The sequence below is a fragment of the Gossypium hirsutum genome, chromosome A13 (genome assembly GCF_007990345.1).
Source record: "Gossypium hirsutum isolate 1008001.06 chromosome A13, Gossypium_hirsutum_v2.1, whole genome shotgun sequence".
NCBI classification, from domain to species: domain Eukaryota; kingdom Viridiplantae; phylum Streptophyta; class Magnoliopsida; order Malvales; family Malvaceae; genus Gossypium; species Gossypium hirsutum.
Window position 1 is genome coordinate 2,346,438 of NC_053436.1, and position 16,702 is coordinate 2,363,139.

General features: G+C 28.4%; 2 non-coding genes across 2 annotated transcripts; both read left to right on the plus strand.

Annotated features, from left to right (window-relative positions):
• The first annotated feature begins 438 nt into the window (after positions 1-438).
• Positions 439-510, plus strand: TRNAE-UUC (transfer RNA glutamic acid (anticodon UUC)). Its single transcript has one exon. It is a non-coding gene; the product is annotated as a tRNA-Glu (tRNA).
• A 5,715-nt stretch (positions 511-6,225) lies between these two features.
• TRNAE-UUC (transfer RNA glutamic acid (anticodon UUC)) lies at positions 6,226-6,297 on the plus strand. Its single transcript has one exon. It is a non-coding gene; the product is annotated as a tRNA-Glu (tRNA).
• The last annotated feature ends 10,405 nt before the right edge of the window (positions 6,298-16,702 follow it).

Below are 16,702 nucleotides of genomic sequence, written 5' to 3' on the forward strand. Positions count from 1 at the left end.
AAAAAATTTTTCTAACTTCGCCCCTGATCAATAATATTTTAAAAACAGATCATCTTACATTCTCAAAAGACTACAAGTATTTCATTAAAATCTCCCAAAAAAGGCCGAAGGAGGCCATTAGTGGCAACCATCTACCGGAGCATACCTACTCAACATCAAAATCTGACATTGAACACACTATAAAATCCGATAAAGTACCAAGAAGAATCCTCCTGAATTAACATGTCGAATTGAATAAGAATGCAAACACCAAATTAATAGCCAGTTTCTAAAAGATAGCCAACCCACCACTTGAATCCATAGGACTCACATCAAAACAATTAGAGTACCCCAATTTGAAACACAAAGGCCCAACCTTTTGATTCATGCAACTATTAATTCAAAAGAGCATTACTTTCCATAGTGATTTCTGTTCTTATTAAATTCACTACACAACAATCCATTGTCGTCCAGTGGTTAGGATATCTGGCTTTCACCCAGGAGACCCGGGTTCAATTCCCGGCAATGGAATACTTTTAAATTTTTATTGCTCACCCACCAGCTTTTTTTTTCTTTTTCATTTTATAAACTCGGTTAATTTTCAAATTTAGTCCTTTTAATATGCTTAAATTAGAAGTTTAATCCTTATACTTTAAATTCCAAATGTAGGAAGTGTAAAGCTCGTCCTCTATATTTAAAATAACATGGTTTTTTTTTTTAAATTCTTTTCTAGACAGGAAACAGTTTTTTTCAAATTTCCCATTTTTTTTTCAATTTTGAAATAGCAGAAATTCCAATTTTCCTTTTTGTCCAAAAATATTGAAAAGATTGAACTGACTTCTCAACAATTTTCCAAGATTGTGTATTTTTTTTACTTTAATATTTTAAATTTAAAAAATATATTTAATATATATACAATAAATATAAAGTTTATTTAAAATATGTAATATAACATCTATTATAAAATATAATATATAATAATAGGTAGTGATAAACATTAAATAATAATATAACTGGGAAAAGCTATTTATCATGGATACTTAAATAAAATTTTTGAATAGTTAAATGAAAATTTTCGAATAGTTCAAAAATTAAATTGTAATTTTTTTTAGTAAAGTGGCTAAAATAAAAACTTACTCATAGTTAATAATTAATGGAGCAGTTTACCCAAAATATCAAAAAGACTTGGGCCAATAGTGGCATTTTAGATATGAACCACTTTGAACCATATTGAAATGGGCTTGACCCAATGATGACATTTTAGATATCAACCATTAAAATCATATTTTGTACTTTTCAAAAGGAATTCAATTTGAACTTTGGGCATAGCTGAATTCAAATTGAAGTTTGATAATCTACTCACTTTCTCTTTTCAAAAATGCTTGAAGCATTATTCTAATTCAACTTATAAATTAATTTCAAATTAAAATGAAATAAGACTTATTAAAAAATTCAATTAAATTTCTAGGAATTTGAAGAGGATAAGCGTAGTCGTTAAAAACTCAAGCTTATCTTGTAGAAATTGGACTCTGTCAAGGATAAGATCTCCCATGTATGTTTTCAGTTTGTAAGGAGATTTGTTAATTTGGCTGCTGATTAGGTGGCTTCTTTACTGGTTGCGCCAACCACCATCTTCTTTGCTCCATATTCTAGATAAAGATGACCTACGAGCCCCACCTGGTTAAATTTTTTGGTTTCTGTTCTTTTTTTAGTTGCTATGTATGGTGACTAAGGTTTTTTTTTTTTTTTTTTGCCTTCAATTCTAACAATACATTTTCAATAACGTTCAAAATTTGAACTAAACAGCACACAAAAAAAAAACGAGTGTTTACAACATGTCTTATAAGTATATTAAAAAAAATAAATATATAAACAAATAATAAACTTGTCGCGTTTTCAATTATGTTTGTGAAGTTTAAAAACTTTACAAACTGTGTATCAAATAATTACTTTAAAAAAAATATACATACCTTTTTATATTATAATATATAAATACATAATCCTAAATCAATAAGAGTTATGATAATGAGTTATTATGCTTTATTTTTGACTTATATCCATACAAATAATTAATATAGATTGTTGCTTAGAATAAATTTTACTCTTGTGATAAATGATGGGTCTATTAATTTTTGTTCAAAGTTTCATGTTAAATGATTGTAGATAGAATCATTTTGTAAAAACATATTAATTAATTTATTTCACTATTTTATCTAAGGGTGAAGGTAGAAAATTATTTTAAGAGACTAAAATTAAATTTTAATTTTTACGATAGTAAAAATATAATTTTACCATTTAAATAGTCTATTATTTTAAATGGTTAAATCGAATTTTTATCTTTTTTAGAAGGGGCTAAAGTGTAATTTTATCTTTATTAATTTAAAAATTTTAAAAATCTAAAAGATATAAATTAAAATTTTTTCATTTTAAGGGGGACGAGTTCCTTGCCAGTCCCCTTAGTTACGCCCCTAATCTTACCCTAAAAAAGAAAAAAAATATGGATAACAGGGTTTTACATAAAAACGTGTTCATATGTCGAATCAAATATTATATATATATAAATTATATATATGTTTAAAAATTACTATTAAAAAATAAAATAAAAACATAATTTTGTAATTTATTAATTTTAAAATATAATATAGAATTAAATTAAAATAAAAACAATCTTTATCAATGAAATGTTTCAAGCATGATTTAAGTTAAACCTTAAATTCAAGTCTTTAGTTTACACTTAATTGCAAATTCAAACATATAAACTACACTTTCCTGCCTTCTTATAAAAAAACAAAATGGTTCAAATATTATTTGAGTTAAGATAGGTTAAATTTTAAGAATAGTTCCTATACTATCCTTGCGAGTTTAGTCTCTCTATTTTTATTTGCTTAAAATTGATCTTTTTATTTTTTAAATTTTTAAATTTTTAGTCCCTCCATTAATTCAGTTAAAAATTAAGTACAATCACAAATTTAGCTCCTTAATCTTTCTAACTTTTGCTAATTTGGTCTCTACTCTTTTTATTTTTCCTTTAATTTTTAAAATTTCGAAAATTTATATAAAAAATATAAGATGAGCAAATCGAGAAGGAGAAAGACCAATTTTGAGCAAATAAAAGTGGAGAGGCTAAGTCTGCACAAATTTATAAGAACATGGACTATCCTTAGAATTTAACCTATTTTTAAAAGAATATAGACTATTTATCAATTTTTAAAGGTATTTACAATATATTTAAAAAATAATTTTACTAATATGTATTGAGTATAGTGGTAAGTTACATTACACTTCGAAAGAAAGAACACATGTTTAAATCTTAAAAATACGTTATAAGAAAAACAACCACGAACCTCAATCATGAATATATAGTAATGAAAAAGAAGAGAAAAAAAAAACTCCCCTTACACCAAAAGAAAACCTATGATAAGATGTGTGACCCTTTTGGCCATTTTCTTTTTTGAAGGCGGTTAGGTTAGTTAATGAGTTAGGTACTCTCTTCATGCAACTTAAAGTAAGATTCCAAAGTGAGACAGCCAAAAGATCAAAGATGAGGACTAAAAAATTCTTGAATTTCAAATTTAAGTATAAATTTATCAATTATTATATGTTTAGACCAATAAATGCTAGCTACAATTGTAAAGCGCATTATATTATTTAGAATTTAATTTAAGCCCGAATTTTGAAAATAATATTATTAAAAGAGATAAGCATAAATTACGAAAAGATTAATTTTAATGAAACCTAAAACCGACATAAAAAATATCTTAATTATACAAAGAAAAAAGATCATATATGTTTTGAAAAGTTAAAAGAAGTGATATATATTTTTTAACATTAAACTCGATAGGTTCTTATCATATATATGCTCTTTTTACAATGTTTAGAACTACTCATAACTTATCCCTAATTCTTCTTCAACACACTCGAACCCATATTCTTCTGTACTGACAATAATACCGATATTAATCGAATTAAAATTCAATCGACGAAGAGATATAAATTTTAAAATGGAAGGCAAAGATAGAGAATGAGAATGAATGATATGTTGCATGAAAAGGAGGAAAGAAAGTTGGAAGATATGATTCCAAATTTGCTTGCTCAAGAAACTAGGAAGCATTTTTGTTTTCTTTCGAATGGGGTAGCGTAAAGCTAAGTAAAACAAATAAATTATAATGGAACATGTTTTTGTTGTAAAGAAGAGACATAATTTGGGCAATGGTCCCTTGACCCAAGCAACTGGTCTGCTAAAAGATCAAGCAATTTGTCCTTCCAACAAATCTTGCATTATGTTATGCTTAAGGAATTTAGCACTAAACACTTTATTTTCCCTTTTATAATTCTCTTGTAATCATTCTCCTCTATGGCATGTTAATTAAATCTCAAACACTTATTAGTCATCCTTAAATGTGGTAATTGATGGTAATTAACCTTTGAACAGAATAAATTATAACTCAGTTAGTTCATTTATAATTTTTAAATGATGGGGTTTGAATTTGAATGTTAAATATTTTAGATAAGTTCATGGAGCGGATTATGAAAGTCCGTTTGAAAGTTAGGAAGTTTTGATAAAAAAAAAATTAGACTTAAATAAACAAAAAAAATTAAGTCTATTTAAAACTTGGGTCTAGCTCAAGCTTTAATGTTCAATGCCTGAGTTGGCTTGGCCTAGCGCATTTTTAAAGTTGATAATATATTATATTATATAATTTATAACACATAAAAAATAAATCTATAGTAATATATAATACTACAATGTAAACATAAAAAAAAGTTAAAATGATTATACAAAATTTTAATAAATGAAAAAATATATAATTATTAAATATTAAATTTTAAAAATATAAACATTTTTAAAAAATAATATGGGATGGTCCAAAATGGACTTAGGTTAGTTATTTACGAAAAGTGGCAGATTTTAACAAAATTTTAGACCCATATTTTGGGTCCGATCTGACTTAAACAAATATGAAGTAGGCTAATATTATGTTTAAGTCAAGCTTGAATTCAACCCAACTTGACCAAAGAAATAAGGCTACTAAAACCTTCTTCTTTTTTTGTCATTGTTTTAAGGGTAAACTTTCCAATTGGTCACTTAACTTTTAGGGTGTTTTCATTTTGGTCACCCACAAAGAAATCCTTGCAATTTTATCACCTAACTTTTAGGATGCTATCATTTTAGTCATCTAAGCATTAAATCTCTAACAATGGTTGGCTGTACACATCATATCATGTTTACACTTTTGTTTTGGTCATTCAACTTCTAGGTCACTTTCATTTTGGTCACTTCAAAAATATATTTTTTAAAATATTGATCGGAGTAAAAAAAAAAAGGAAACATTAAGGATTAAAGTGAAAAAGTATTAGAAACTAAATTAATGCATTAAAAATTCCATCATATTGTATTTGTTTACACTATTGATGTAACTTCTACTTTTTTTTAAATATTGTCAAGACATTAACTAAATTACTGAAAAAAATTATCTCTTGATAGTGTCAACTGATTTGTTAGTATAATATCGAATTTAATTAATTTAATCTCCTTCTAAAATTTACAATTTTATTTTATATTCCTAAACTAAAACTAAATCAAATATTACAAAATTTTGGTATTTATTATGATTTTTGTGAAAAAAATAAAAAATTACAAAATTAGATATTTTGGAGCCCAAAAGACGGTGATATATATTTTTTACAAAGCTTAGATTTATAAAAATCCGTCGAACCGAACCTAACTGAACTGCGATTTCCGACTTCAAATATTTCAGTTTTTAGTCTATACGATTTCAATTTTGATTTTAGAAGTAAAAAATCGAATAGAACAATTCAATTCAATTTTTGTCCAAAAATCGAACTAAACTGAATACACCCCTAATGAAACCTCATTAATAACCCTTTAAACAAATAAATAATTAAAATCAACATGGTGTAACCCAAATTCAAGGTGGGGTTAGAACATAGCAAGATAAGACCTCTCCAATCTATTAAATGTTAATCACAATCTCCATTATCAAGGACTTGTCTTGTTATATCTCTTTCAACCGTTAATAAGTTTAACTGATAAATAAATACAAATAAAATATAAGTTTTGAAAAATTTCAACAGGAAAACCAATATTGCTTGTTGTTTTTGGTTACTCGTTTTTGTTAGATAGAATAATTAAGGCATATATAATCTATATGTAAGAGTATGACCTTCGTCGATTTTGTAAAAACAATACTATTAATAGTACTTACTATACCATATGATCAATAATCCATTGTCGTCCAGTGGTTAGGATATCTGGCTTTCACCCAGGAGACCCGGGTTCAATTCCCGGCAATGGAATCGTCTTAAATTTTTACTGCTGTCCGGACACGTAGGAACACCACCAGCTTTTTTTTTCTTTTTTCATTTTATAAACCGGTTCATTTTCAACTTTAGTCCTTTTAATATGCTTGAGATTTAATTCTTATACTTTAATTTCAATTTTAGTCTTAATATGCTTAAATTTAATATTTAATCTTTATACTTTAATTTCAATTTTAGCCACAATATGCTTTATATTTAAGATTTAATCCTTATACTTTAATCTTTTAACATCATTTCATCTCTATATTTTTATAATTTTATTAATTATTTCAAATAGTTAATATCGTTAACTTTTCAATTAAACGTGATTACATATAATTTGAAAATAGATTTTTAAAATAATAAGTTAGAGAAATAAATTCTAAATATACAAAGTGTAGAGAATTACAGTTATGGTTGTTTGAACTTAATCAGATCGGCTGGTTGGATCGAGAAACTGTCAAGATATCAATTCGAAGAGAGGCATCAGATTGATTGACCTGCGAATTGATACGGACCGATTGAACCAAACAAAAAAAACCAATTGAATCAAATTTTTTAATGTTTTTTAATAATTCATTTAATTGAATTGTATGAATTAACGGTCTGACCAATTCAACCACTAATCTAGTTCTGAAAACTTTGCTTAGAGTATATTTGATCTTCAAAATTTTACTCTATAATTTCACATTAAGAAATAATCAACCAGACGTGGGTCAACCATATTAATTCATGCTCAAATATGAAAAAAAAAATTGATGGGGCACTCATATTTATTAAATATAATTATATTTTTTAAAATAAATTAAAGTGTAAAAATAAAAATAATTTTATATGTAGCACCCCAAACCCGGCCCAGTCGTTAAGGCCGAATCCGACGTGCCACTTTGAAGTCAAAAACCCGTGTTCCCTTTTTAGTGTTTTAAAAAAAAACCGACTTTTGTCAAACTAACCAAGTGAATGGAAGCTGGGCACCAGGTAGGTATCCATAACAGAGGAGGTGAGCCATGGAGGCTGCTTAAGTACCAAGCTCTCCGATTGGATCCAATCCTAGACATGCCCACATCCATTGCCACACTTGGTTATAACAAGTTGAAATTTCTTTGAGTGATTATCTTTAGTAAACCGAATATTCGTGACGTCGTGTTATTTTTAAAAAAAAACAAGTATCGTTTTGAAATCACACCCTAAGTCTAGCCCATTTGAATTAGTATCCATCAATTTAAAGTTGTTTTTAATAATATAATCCCAGAAAAATCAAAGAAGAAAATAAAGTTAAAATGGCCTTATTACAACCCAAAAATTAAATAGCAATTAAAAATAACTTAAGAAAACCAGTCTCTTTTTCAAACCCAAAAGTATTCACCATGGCCACTCTGAATCCCCTCCGGCTCCAAGTCACCCACATCAAGGCTCACCTGCAAGGTTAAAGAAAGGGTGAGTTTGGGGAAACTCAGTGTGTAAGGAAAACCCATTCAAAGCCCAAGTCAGCTCAAGCCCATTGGGCCTAAGCCCATTTAGGTAACAGTGGTACTGGGCCAGAGCCCTTTTCAGATTACAATAAACTGGGCCTTAGCCCCTTATTCAGATAACAGTATGGCCCATAGGCCCATTTCAAAATACATGCAATATCAGTAAACATATGCAAGCCCATTTGGGGAGACTACTCAACCCGCCAACCACTACACTCCACCCGTACCAGCCATACACTCCATGTGGGGAATAGCTCAACCCACCCAGCCCAACACTCCACAGTTGCAGCCTTGCTGCTCAGTTAACAGTAAATTGAGGCAAAGCCTCCAGTACGTGGACAAGCCACTTTCAGTACTTCCTCCGTCAATATCCCAGTCCCATGCATCAAATAATAACAACATGGCATGCAGTAAATAACAACAGTCAAACATGAATTTAGGTCAATTTAACCCTATGGGTATTTCGGTAATTTATCTCCTAAGGGTAAAACTGTAAATTTTTCACTTTTAAAGGTATTTCAGTAATTTATCTATTTTAGGGTTTTTCATGCATATTCCTACCTTTCACATACTAACAGAATCACTACCGAGGGTTCTTACCGAATTGGGCCCGTTGGCCCATCATTCCAATTTTGGCCCATTAAGCCCAAAAATATCGAGGGCACAAAAATCATGCACTTTGCAGTCCAAACATTGCAGCTTACCAAAAACATTAATCGATTTACCTCACGAGCATTCGTACACTCGCAAATCTACAAAATACCGGTTTTCGGCATTTCGACTTTTGCCGATCCAGACTAAGAAAGAGGGTGTTAGTTACACACCTGTTTGCGACGATATGCTACGAGATCCACACACGAACCGCCTACAATTGGATTACTAACACGTTAATCTAACTATTCAAATACAAACTACGTATTAACCCCTTACAATATTCGGCCAACCACACTTACAGATCATAGTAAGCTTATAAGAAATCAATAAGCAACTCATTAACAAATTTTTGTTAATGTTTACCACATAATCATAATTTCATTGTAAGCTGTCTTCCTGAGCAACAGTCACTAAATCATTTATAACTGGAGCTACGAAACTCCAAATCAAGTGCCGTTAATTTTCTCTGAAAATAGACTCATATATCTTATATCCATAAAATTTCAGAATTTTTGGTTTGGCCAATCAATACCAGATTTTTCTCAAAGTTTCGCATGTTTCACTATTTGACTAATCTGACCTCTCTTCATTACAAATCAAATTTCTCATTGTACAGAATTCAAAATATGTTCTCGTTTATTTCATTTGAAACTAGACTCAACAAGATTTAATTACATAATTTATTCAGCTTCTAATTCATCTCCCACAATTTATGGTGATTTTTCAAATTCACGTTTTATTACCAAATTCACTCTTTCACACATAACTTGCATGCATGTTATTTAAACATGTATATCACCAATCAATAATCACATATCTATAATTTTACTTAAGTATAATCTCCATTTCATCATTTTAAAGCACATGTTAGCCAATTTTTCCCCTTAGCATCTAAGGCACATGCATGCTCATTTGTTTGGCTCAACTTCACCTATCTTCCATTTTTCATCAAAAGAACATGAAACAACAACCATTTCCTTCATTTTAATTCATGACTAAATGCTCACAACACAACTAAAAACCAAAATACGCTTCAAGAGTTAAGGTAGAATCAAGAAGAACTCATGAACCTCAAAATAAAAGCAAACTACCATGAACTTACCTTCAATTTTTCTTCCCCAAGTGACCGAACATTCAAGAGCTTTCTTCTCTCCTTTCTCTTCTCTAACTTTCGGCTATGATGAACAAAGATGTACAAAACTTTGTTCTTTTCACCCCTTTTTTTTTAATAAAATTTCATATTTCATCCATTTAATTCTTTAATACAAAAGAAATGAAATTCCCATCATGGAACATTTACCTAACCCATTATCATGGAACATTTACCTAACCCATTATCATGAAACATTTGCCTAACTCATTATCATGGAACATTTACCTAACTCATTATCAATTTGTATCAATTTGTACCATAAATTCTGGATATCAAGTGCACATTTTGTCTACAACAACATGATGACTAGCCACTTCATGTAAAATGGGAGGTTTGTCATGCAAATCCTCCTATTTTGCACTCCTATTTATTTGGCCACTTCAATTTAGCCTATAGCATTTTCAAACATTTTCACATAGGTTCTATTTCATAATTTCACCCCATTTTTCTTATGGAACAAAAATTAACTAAAATTGTCGGGTTCTATCTTAAGCTTGGCTTTCTAGAGGGCCACTAACATAATTAAACTTATGCCAACATTCACAGAATTCCCGAAAATTTGAGCGTTACATTATAAATCAATGATTGTTTCTAGTAATAAAAAATAATTTATTTTACTGCAAATGACATATTTATTTTTAACAGATAAGTTTGATATACTCAATTTTTTCTTTTTCTTTTTTTGAATTATAATAATAGAGTAAAGCCTGAATAAAAAACACGACTAGCGCGACTCGAACTCAAATCACACCTGGGACAATGAACATCCTATCAATTTAAATAATTGGTGATACTAAATCAAGTGATATTTGGATAAAAAAAAGTACGTTTTTCCAAGAAAAAAATTATTATTCTCAATATTCATAAGATGAATTGGTTGTTGTGGTTTCTATAAAGCTTAAATTCAATTATACAAAGCATTAAGACCAATCTTTTTTTTCCTAATAACTTAACAACCATCGTCCTTATTAAACTCATTTCAATCAACTTATGGACTCTATCAGAAAATTTGATAGAGGGAACTCCATTAACGATCCTTATTGCAAAATCCCCCTCCATAAGAGCAATATCATCTTCATCAAACGCTACACCATTTCCTTTGGATCCTTGACCATTATGCATTAATAGGTCATTGAACCCCATCGTCCCCCCAATTGGATTAGAGTCCATAAGATCACCCAAGTCATTAGGCAGTTCTGCCTCTTGCCGATGAACCTTTTTCATAACCCTACCGCCATTGGCAACGCCCAACGAGGAAGAGGTTAGAGTGTTTGATTAAAGTGTTTGATTGGAGCAATTTAGAGCTTAAGGACTCAATTGAGTTGTTTTTTTTCCCAAAGAACATGATTGATTTTTTTTTAACAGTACAAGGACTTTTCATACAAATACTTGAGCTATAAGATACGTAGAAAGTTGAAAACTGAAAGGAGGCCAGTAATTATACCAAATCTTTGCCCTAATTTCTTCTTTTAACTTTTTAAATTATACCAAATCTATACTTATCTTGTAATTTACTTCAATTCATAGAATTCCCATAAGGAAAAAAAAGAAAAAAACAATTATATAGCACAATTTCAGCGTACTAGATTTCAAACTTGACAATTTTTTTTATTTAGTGTGATGATTATAGTATTTTATGATTGTGTCACATCATCACTTAAATTTTTTATAAAAAAAATATAATTTCTACGTAATGACATGGCACAATATTATAGTGTTATGTCGTCACATGGACCAAAAGTAGAAAATGTTAACAAGTTCCAAGATTAATGTGAACTAATTAAAAAAAATTACCAAGTCAAGAAATAAATATTACTTTATCCCATATTAAAATGGTTAAAATATGTCATAGGTCATAGTAGTGTATTCTTCACGAATTTAAAATTAAGTCACTGTACTTTTATTTTTAAGAACTTAGTTTCTCTAATTTTTAGATTTTAAAATTCAGGTCTAATTGTTAAATTTATAAAAAAAATATAAGGAGTTATGGGCATATTTTAACCTATTGAAATCATCTACCAAAATTAGCTGCTTCATAATAATAATACATTCATGGTGTAAGTGAAAACAAAATTATGTGATTTATAAAAAATATAAAAGATCAAAAACATCCTTAAAATAGTACAATTCAATTTGTAAAGTGAGAGTATTTTTATCTTCTTAATTGAGTTGGTACATAATTAACCCGTAACACCAATTTAATTAGGAGTTTTATAATAAGTACAGATAGATAATATATGTATCGGTTATCTGTAAGTGTAATAAATTTTATTTGAATTGGATTGATTTATAATGAATGTTTTGTATAATTCATATTAGCTTAATTCAATTAGAAAAGGAATGACATAACATCAAATTTAGCTCTCAAAATATTTATATTTTTTTTGTCAAATTAAATTAAATTTGGACTTCAACCTTTTAAAAAAAGTCAAATTTAATAGAGAATCTTTCAAAAAAGAGTAAAAATATTTTTTTAATTAAAAAACTGACTACCTATAAGGCGATTCGCATGTACTCTATGCTATTTTTTAAATTTTTTAATTTTTTGAATATTTTTATAAGCTTTAAATTATTTATTCACGTAGTATATAAGATAAATATTGTCATGTCAATATAAAGCATATGCAAACTACTATGCGGGTTTGCCATGCCAACATCATTAAAAAATTAATATTGTTGATACAATGGATCAACAAGGGAGGAGACAATGAGAAGAAGGTGATGGGAGTTTAGAACGATTCACCCTTGTAGAGTGGAGAATGGTCAATGGTAAAAATGAGGAGAGAAAATACGGAAAAAAAAATGTCCTTGGTGGCCGTAAAATAGAATAGAAGAAGAACCCCAAAATAAGACCCATCATCTTACCCTAATCCCAATAAGGGTAGATATATGGGTTATTGGTGGAATTTACATTGCGATCAAAATGTTCATAATTTCGTATGTATTTCTGTTAAAAATAGAGATTTGATTTTTTTTAAAGATTAATAATTAAATTTAATTTAAAAAATAAGAATCAAATTGATAGAAAATATACATATGGCATTATACTAAAAAGAATAAATTAAATTTTTAAATAAAAAAATTTAAAAGAAAATAGTTTTATTTTGAACCTGTCGGTCCGACCAATTAAGTGAGTGTAGGAAGGGGGTTTGGTGGCAACATCACATGCAAAAAGCAAAAAAACTAAGTTGAAGAACTTAATTTGATCACATTCAAAATCTCTACATACGATTTGGGGGATTTGTTGTTCAACAACAAAGCTATGATTTATTTGTGACGTGTTCCATTTCTTCACATTTCACACCTTCCTTTGGATTTCATTATATTTATTGCTTTCATCTACACACCTCTTCCTCCTAACTGTTTTCTACCTTTGCCCTATTTTTATACATTATTTCTCTCTTTTTCCATGCATTTTTAACCTACTTTTGCCATTTCCACAATATATAATTATAGTCAATCATGTTTTATCTTAATTATTATAAGAAACGTTGATATTAACTGTAGAACGATCGCAAAGTAATAAGAACACACAAATACGTAAAAATCCTTTCGAGAAAAAAATCATAGGTGGAGGAAAAGAAATTTATTAATGTTCAAAAACGAATGATATAAGAGGAGTTTCGATTACATCTATTTAAGAGTTGAAAATCCCTTTTCTAATCAAAGTCAAATAGTAGAAGTATAGTTCTATACGGACTCAACTTGTATAGCCTCTAGCCCCACAAATCCTTTATTTTGTAACAAGTGATGAGATTCGAGTCACACAATCTCTAACATTAATAATTTATTAGAGTTTTAATTTTGAAATTCAAATTGATGTAATTTCATGTTAAATTTACTCCTTTTAACTTAATTCATTGCTTTACTTAGGGACTCAGCTATAAAATTTTGGTGTTCAAAGTTAAAAAAGATTTGTATAATTTTTCGAAGGAAGCTAAAATTGAATATTTTAATTTTTATGAGGTATTTAAAATAATAATAATAATTGTTGTTTGGTCAAAGCCCCTCGTGACACCCTTGGTTTTAACATCAGATGTAATAATTTCGACAATTAGCCATTGGTGTAATGAAAATGAACATGTTATATCTTTGTTGACTTGAGGTTCTGGGTTCATACATGAAAACCCCATCACTTATCTCTTATAAAAGAAATGTAATAATTTGATTTTATGATCTTAATTCCCTTTATTTAGTATAATTTCAACATAAAAACCTTATTTTTATATTTGTATTTATTCCCAATTTGTCCTAATAAAATTGTTATATATTATTACAAAAATTAAGTGGATAATCAAGTATCTTTGTTCTTTAATTACACTTACGTAGACTTCAAATGTTTATTGAATTCTTTAATCATATGATCAGAGATTCGATCTTCATCTCGTGAGAATGGAGCATATTTCATAGCAAACCTTTATGTGATCGAAAGGTTCGATTCCTACTCATAGAAATAGAGCATTTACTTCTTTGAAAAATATTTACAATAAAAAAATTAATCACTTATATTAATGATAAATACCCTGATTATAATAAGAAATTAAAATGAATATTTTTATTACAAGACCAATCGCTTTCACTTTGATAGGAACAAATTCTTAAAAACCTCGATTTTTTAATAAAATTAAAAAAAAATAAAAAAGAGAAGGATTGAAAAACTTTTTGACTTTAAAGTTTACACATTTGTATCGAACGTAATGAAAGTGTAAAAAAATTGAACGGAGTTTAGTCCACTACCAACGTACGGCTAATGCACGGCGTAATACTTGGCCCGATGAATGCGGTTTGTGGGTCCCACTTCTCTCCATTTTGGTCTCTTTTTTTTCTGCCCTTTGAAATTTGCCGTTTTTGTTTGTAGAATCAATTATTTTGAAAATAATCCCCAAATTAACGTCTGAATGTATAATAAGTCTAATATTTTCCAAATGCATGCATGCATTAGCTGTTTTTATTTGACCATTTTCCACTTGTTTTTGTCCCCTATTTTTCTATTTTTTTTCCTATTTTTATTTAAACATTTACTTTATCTAAACATAATTAAATAATAATTATAAATAAAGATTAAAATTTTAAACCCGACCCAAAATCCTAAATTCAAGAGTAATTAATATTTATTTATAATAGTTACGGTTAATGTTTAATTATGTTTAAATAAAATTACTAGCATTTATTTACAAGTCCATTTTTTTGTTTAATTTAATAATGATGTGTCGTATTATTATTCACTAATGGTGCATGAGACTTATACACTGATGGCGCACCAAATATTTTACTATACTCCTACAGGATACTTATCAGCTCATTGCTTGTGGAATTTAAAAACCTACTGATAATGTATCAAATATTTTCCCTAAACCTTTACCGAATAATATCCAAAAACTCATAAAATAAAATCTATTTTTGTAAAAATAAGCACAAAAAAATCAAAATCTAGATTTAATATAAAAAATCAAATCAAATTATCATAAAAGATTAAAAAATATAAAAAAATCCTTATTTTCAATAAATAAAGTTATTTAAAAAAAATCAATTTATATAGAAATTTGTGGGTAGATAATCCCTTGATTAGAGCTATTGTAATTAGTGATCTTAATTAGAGCTATCTAAAAAAAAGTTATTATACTATTTGGTACTTATGTTTAGTGTTAATGTTCAATTTGGTATCTTAGTTTTCTTTTTCTAATATGGTACTTAAGTTTGGCTTTAATGTTTAATTTCATACCCACGCCAATAGACATAGATACTTAATTCGAACAAAAAAAATTCAGGTATTGAATTCAATATTGAAGTTAAACTCATTTATTTAACTAACACAAAAAAAAAGTATCGAATTGAAAAAACTCATGTACCAAAGTGAACATTGAAGATAAACTCAAGTATCAAATTGAGAATTTAAAACAATCTTATTATAAGTTCTGCTCATATTTGCTCTTTTTGACACAATATCTAAAATTAGGCATAGCCCCACCTCAACCCATAAGTAGGAGGATAACAAGCTGTTGACACCATTTTTTTTTAAAACAGGGTCGACTAGGATTTTGAAAAAAGATTGAAAACGGGAGTCGCCACCAATCTTTTTTGATGAGGTGTGATCGGGTCACCTCGAAAAATGGTTGTTTTTAATAAATGATTTAATTTTTATTAAAAAAACGACTTCGGTCTACGAAATTTAGAGAACGGGTTCGGGAGTCGGTTACGCACGAGGAAGGATTAGCACCTCGATACGCCCAAAATTGGTACCTAGTTGATTTATTAATGTCTTGGTGTCGAAAATTAAAAAAACTCGAAAAGAATTTAAAAATATGATCCCTCTTTATATTGCTATTTTAAAAATGTCTAGAATAAATCAAAATGAAAAATGCCTTCTTATCTCGAATTAACAAGATGTCACATCCAGTAAGTTAGGACACGACACCTCGTACTTTTTTTGAGAGTAAGCTTGCCTCTTATTTTGTTGTTTAAACTTCATTTATTTTAATTTTTAAAGGATACTCGGTTATTTAGGATCAACGCGAGAAAAATCGAAGCTCAGTAAGTTAGGGCACGATTTTCTCGAATTTTCTAAATATGGAATATTGCCTTTATTTTCGAAAAATCCTCGTTTCGAGAAAACAACGTGTCATATCCAATGCGCTAGGACACAACATATTGAAACCCCGATAATGAGCTTTTATTTATTTTTTATTTAAAGAGGATTCTCGATTATTTAGATTCGATAAAGAAAATTGGAACCCAACACGTTATGGCTCAATCCTCTCGAAGATCCCAAATACCGAGTATTACTTTTATTTTCGAAATCTTCCGTTTTTACAAATCTGAGTAAAAATGGGTGTAATGGAATAACAATGATGATGATGTAAGTAGAATGATAATACGAGCAATAGCATCAAAGATAAGATAAATAAAAAAGGATGAATCAACAACATACAAGAAAACAAGCATATAAGTAAATGAGATTAAAATATTTTAAAATAATGATGAAAACGTAAATAGATATAATTATAAGAATGTAAGAAGATATATATGTAAGTATACATCAAAGTTTAAAAATAATAAAAATATAAGTAAATAATGATAATTTATATAAAAAAATGTCAAAAGTATGTGCGTATATATGTATTTT